Genomic DNA, 6836 nt, shown 5'->3' on the forward strand with positions numbered 1-6836 from the left:
GATCACAATAGCTCACCTAGATGTAAAAACATCTTAATCTCCAGACTTCATTATTCGTAATTTAGTGATGTTGATCATTATTCCTGTAAAGATTGTCGATTCTAACTCAAGCACTCAAGGATCAAATAACAACATAATGAAACAGTTTTTACTAAGTCAAGGGAAATAACTCTACAAATACTGGATAAATCCACAAGCGAAACCCCAGGAACAAACTAAATATGCTGAGCAACTTTCCAATAAGGTTAAATGACTCTATGTCAAATCCTGTTGAGTTACATGCGACACATGTTGAAAATTGCAAACATTTTCTAAGTCAAGGGCAATAACTCTAAAAATACTAAATAAATCCAGACGAAAATACCCAGGTGCACAACTACACATGCTGATCAACATTCCTGTAAAGTATCATGACTTTAGGTCAAATACTTTTTGAGTTACATGTGACACAAGTTGAAAATTGCAAAATTTTACTAAGTCAAGGGCAATAACTCTAAAAAAAGTAAAAATATCCGGACGAAAATACCCAGGTGCACAACTACACATACTGATCAACATTCCTGTAAAGTTTCATGACTCTAGGTCAAACACTTTTTGAGTTACATGCGACACAAGTTGAAAATTACAAAATTTTACTAAGTCAAGGGCAATAACTCTAAAAATGCTAAAAATATCCAGACGAAAATACCCAGGTACACAACTACACATACTGATCAACATTCCTGTAAAGTTTCATGACTCTAGGTCAAATACTTTTTGAGTTACATGCGACACAAGTTGAAAATTACAAAATTTTACTAAGCCAAGGGCAATAAAAATACTAAAAATATCCAGAAGAAAATACCCAGGTGCACAACTTCACATGCTGATGAACATTCCCAAAAAGTTTCGTTGAATTCCAGCCATTAGTTGCAGAGAACTACTCCGGAAACGAAATTCGGATGTTTTACTAAGTCAAGGGCAATAACTCTAAAAATACTAAAAATATCCAGACGAAAATACCCAGGTGCACAACTTCACATGCTGATCAACATTCCCATAAAGTTTCGTTGAATTCCAGCCATTAGTTGCAGAGAACTACTCTGGAAACGAAATTCGGACGGACGGACGGATGGACGGACGGAAGGACGGACAACGCCAAAACTATATCCCCCTCCCGATTCCATCGGCGGGGGATAAAAATGGTTTTCTGACTATACCTAGTTAGGAATGAGATTTTGTAATCTTATTTGGTGTATAGGAAGCTTATTTGAAGACCTGGGTTGGTATTGCATTTGGACCCCCTAGGGTCAAGGTCACCGTTACAGTGTTACTAAAAATAGAAATATGGTTTCCGGACAATAACTAGAGTTAGGAATAAGATATTGTTATAAAACTTGGCGTATAACAAGCTTATATGAAGACCTTGGTTGGTATTGCATTTGGGCACCCTGGGGTCAAGGTCAAGGTCACTGTTACGAAAAATAGTTTTTGGACAATAACTAGAGTTAGGAATGAGATATTGTAATCTTATTTGATGTATAATAAGCTTATATGAAGACCTGGGTTGGTATTGCATTTCGACCCACTAGGGTCAAAGTCGCCGTTAAAGTGTTAATAAAAATAGAAAAATTGTTTCCGGACAATAACTAGTTAGGAGAATGAGATATTGTAATCAAACTTGGTGTATAGCAACCTTATTTCGAGACCACAGTTGCGATTACAATTAATTGAAATATTTCTTTGTACACAGTTGATAGTTTGCGTTCAAATTTTTCTTCGGACTATTTTTTCAAAAAGTCAAAAGTTGCTGGTGGGGGTATTAATCACCTTCAGTGATAGGTATAGTTGCTATAATAAAGGGGAACCTCCAAACAATTGAATGGGCAAAGCTGCAACAAAATTGAAGCAATGGGTAGTGGCCTCTAAAAATGTGCCTTGAGAAAAGTTTGTATGGTCCTCTCTTGACCAGTCACCTTGATGCCTATAACTGATGGCAGTCAAGGAAAGGTTCCAATCTTTCCAAACTGCCCTTGTGTTCAATGCAGTCTCTGCACCAAGTCTCTGACAGTGCCCTGCAGATGACAAGAATTAAGCCTGGAACAAAAGTGTATGTACAGGTAAATTTTGTCTAGATTTTACGCCAATTTCACAATGCTCTATGATCAAACCAGTGCTCACTTCTATATAAATACATTATGGCAGACCAGTCTCTTGTACTGCAGATGAAAAGACTTGAGCCAATTTCACATAAACTGATAAACCAGTGATCCCTTTGTATATAAATACATTATGGCTATCTTGTTTCTTCGAGCAGCCTCTTATGCTTTTCACATAACAGCCGAAAATTGGTGGGTATTTATTTATGAAAATGCTTGAATTTCAGAAGAATATCTGTATTGCTTATCTGGTTGTTTTGTTTTTTTGGAACTGCACTATGTGCCTTATATTGCCATAAAGGGGAACTTCGAAGCTTTAGCAGAAGGCAATTTTAAATGATAGCTCCGTAGGAAAATGATGTTTTATAAAAATAGTTTATATACCATATCAGAAGAAACTGCTGCATGTGCTAATGCCTACCCCAAGCAGGAATCTGGCCACCTAGTCAAGCTGATTAAAATCAGCTTTAAGTAAGAAATAAGTAAAACTGAACTTTAGTTAGATTGGCCGCCTTGTTTACTAGTTGAATACAAGAACCAGCAAGCTTTTGCATGAATTAATCTGCAGTAAGTTTATATACATCAGCCACATGAAGAGATACCCCAATCTATTAAATAATTTACGTTGAAAAATCTGGTTGATGAAAGCAACAAACATGTTTGTATTAAATTTTGTTGTATTTGAGTTTGCCAAAACAAATGATTTAAGAATAAGAAACATACAATTTTTTAATGATTTTTAATATTTATTACTTAAAAGTTTTACAAAGATGGGAAATCATATGTTCAAAAATATCTATAAACTTGAATAGTAAATGCACGACAATATATAAAACAAACAACAAGCAATACCATTTTGTAAAGTCTCAACAAACACACGATAAAAAAACTATAGCAAACAATGGGTTCTCGGATAGTCTATCAGGACTTAACTGTTTAAATAAAACATACTAACACTGTTATATTATTTTACTTTTTACCCTTGGAATTATCTATCCTTTCCCTTGTAATTATCTATCCTTTAACATATTCCAAAATCAATATTCTTTCAGACATAAATTAGGAACATCTAAGGTGCAAATTGGTGTAAATAAAATTGACATAGTAAGAAACTTAAATGGAGTATTTTGGCATGAACACTTCAGTAAAAGTAAGACCGTTTCCTTTTTATTTCAATTAATTTCTAGTTGCATAAACATTACTCAACTCGTAGAAATTTTCCAAATTTTAATATTAAAGGGAGACAAATATATTTCAAGCACTAACAGGCAGTCAAGTATATCCATTGATCTTCTAAAAAACTACGTAGATTAATTCTTGATATGAAAGAATGTGAACATCTGTTGGCAATAGAAGACCCCCACAGTCACGGATTAAAGCAAAAACATGGTATTATGGTAAAGAAAACAAGGAAAATCTATTTTATAGCCTCTGGGGCTTTGACCCTAGCAACCTTAAACACACTCGTGTGTGTACAAGGTTTGTCCAAAAACTTCACATTAAAATTTTCAATTTGATAATTATAACGCAGTATTTGCTTTTTTTGAGAAATCATACATATATACCATACTATTGAAATATCTAAATGGCAAATTATACAACATTATTATATTTTTGAATTTCTATTTTTAAAAAAGATGGAATCTGCCAACTGTTGCCTATAAAAAAATTTTGGCATCATTGTCAAATCAAAAGATTGAAACAGAAGTCTCGGGACTCTTCATTACATAAACAATAAGGAAACCCCTCAAAACCTCTTATGTACCTGTCCGTGCTCTATATTTAAATTAGTATAGCAGACGTATTGTTTCCCGATCTTCTATTTTTAGACGTGAACATGACTGATGTGTTATAAATAGCTGAAGGCCAATTTAAAGTGGTATTGTTTACAATAGACATATTTTCCATGAGAATTTCAAATATTCATAAAAACAATAGAAATACATCATTTGCATTTTCTTATAAAAATAAAATCCTTAAAAGAATTAAGTTCAAAGTAATTTAGTATGAAATATTTATATGGTGAATAATGATATTTTGTTCTAGAACACTATTATCTGCTATAGAAATATATGTAATATTGGACCATGTATCTAACACTTGCCAACAACACCCATTATGTAATTCTTTTGTGATTTGTTGTTATGACTCATACTAAACAATATCAACATATTTTATTTCTTGTATAACAAACCTTCAATTACAGTTCACTTTAAGCAAGTCAAGAAAATAAGTGTTTGTAAATGTAATAATTAGAAACTATTATGAAACTCTTTAATTTACTGGAGAAAAACAACAAAAAATAGAAGAAAAAAAACCTTAATCAACAAACATCAAAATTTACCTCGTAATACATACAATAAACTGCACCAAAACAAAGTTTGCTCACAATGCAAAATACTTTACTCTCATTCTTTGTAAATTAAGGAAAATCAACTATTATATATTTCACAGATTATAACAAAAACAAAAATTAAAACTTCAAAAATAAGCTTTTATCAAAAAGATTTCAAAATTAAGGGTAATAAGGAGAACACTTTATACAAGACAAGTAATATCAAAACTTTTCACAATCATCACAATTTTGTATATTTGAGCCGTGTCACGACAAAACCAACATAATAGGTTTGCGACCAGCATGGATCCAGACCAGCCTGCACATCCGCGCAGTCTGATCAGGATCCATGCTGTTCAGTATCAGTTTCACTACTTGTTATAGGGTTTGTAGGCGAACAGCATGGATCCTGATCAGTCTAGCGGATGCGCAGGCTGGTCTGGATCCATGCTGGTCGCAAACGCATTATGTTGGTTTTGTCGTGACGTGGCTCATTTATTGAATATAAAATGCCATATTCCAGCACTTTATATGACAAAAATATATGTTTGCAGAAATTATCATCCTCCTTAATGCCATAATATAGGATTTCTAAGAGGTATAATAGTTTTATCAAATATACAAGGGTTAATTTCTTCCATGAGACAGGCCATTGTTAAGAACGTCACAAAACATACCTTTCCATTTTTGATTTATCATTTTAATATTCTGCAAAACTGAAAAAAGTTTCTAAAAATTATATGAGAAATGTTTTTTATTCTTATCTTATCTTAAAAACTGACCATTTCAAACTTAAAAGCCCTTAAACAATAGTTTGCATGAGTTTCTCTTTTAAGCAAAGCACTATAAACGTACATTTTGTTCCATAGAAATAAGTAAACAAATAAACTACAGACATTTTACCAAAACACATCACACCATTTTAGATAAAAAATATTGTGTATGTTCATTTGTTCTTCGTATGTATTCCCACTATATATCCTTAAGATATCACTGTTATGCAAAAATATGAGAATATTGTCTTGAAGCATTAACATATTTTCCACTCAAATATTATACAAACATGCATTTAGATTAAGGTTCAAGGGTAAATCCTATATATAACCATTATCACACTAAATATCTTATAAATGGACTCGTCAATTTTTCAATCTGGACAAAACAGTTCAATACTTTAAAGGCCCATTACGCCTCAGACACATTTTAATTTCTCAAAAAACCTTTTGTATCTTGTTATAGTTTCCAGAAAGTTAATCACTTGCTATATAAGCGAAACAGCTCTAGCTTCTTTTGCTTAGTTAGCAATTGGCATAATTATAGTGAATTGGCATTTTGCATTGTATGAAAGTCAAATACTACTTTGATAACATTTCACTACCTTTGCAACACATTACTTGAATGTTCAGCACTACTTTCTTCAGTTGTTACACATCTAACATGCTCTAAATCCATTATCAAAACATTATCAAACACATGTTTGACATTTCTAAATGTATAAAAAAAAATATGGATTTCTGACGTATGTGCCTTTAAGAAAAAAAACAAGAATTTGTAACAGAGTTACCAACGTCCCCCGCCCCGGGAGTTTTATATGAAGCATAAAATTGTGCTATTTCAAAAGATAGAGGTATGGATCTCAGGACATTCAGTCCAAAATTATGATCAATGCTAGATCTGCAAATGTAACAATAAATTTGTTAAAAAAAAAAAAATGAAACACGGAATTTAAAAATCTATCATGTTAAGCTTTGACCTCTAAGTGTGAACTTGACCTTGGAGGTAGGGGAGCAGGTGTTGTGCATGACATAACGTCTTATTATTGTGACTTGGAGGTAGGGGAGCAGGTGTTGTGCATGACATAACGTCTTATTATTGTGACTTTTTGTGCCAAGTTATTTCAAAATCCCTTGAACTATGAAGAAGTTCTAGATTCAACACAAAATATACCCTATAACAGACTGTTAATTTTTGACCTCTAAGTGTGACCTTGACCTTGGAGGTAGGGATGCAGGTGTTGCGCATGACACATCCTCTTATTATTGTGACTATTTGTGCGAAGTATTTTCACAATCCTTTGATCTATGAAAAAATTATAGACCTGACACAAAATATACCCTGTAACAGACTATGTAAGTATTTGACCTCCAAGTGTGACCTTGACCTTGGAGGTAGGTGACCGGTTTTTGCGCATGACACATCATCTGATTATAGTTAACAATTATGGCAAGTATTTACAAAAGTCCTTCATAGATAAGAAAGTTATGGACTGGACACGACATATACCCTCAAATAGACAATGTTGACCTTGAATGAACAAGTACGACCTTGACCCTGAAGGTACAGTCTGGTTGTTGCGCATGACA

This window comes from Ruditapes philippinarum, unplaced genomic scaffold (genome assembly GCF_026571515.1).
Source record: "Ruditapes philippinarum isolate M1 unplaced genomic scaffold, ASM2657151v2 ctg517_1_1_1_1, whole genome shotgun sequence".
Lineage (NCBI taxonomy): Eukaryota > Metazoa > Mollusca > Bivalvia > Venerida > Veneridae > Ruditapes > Ruditapes philippinarum.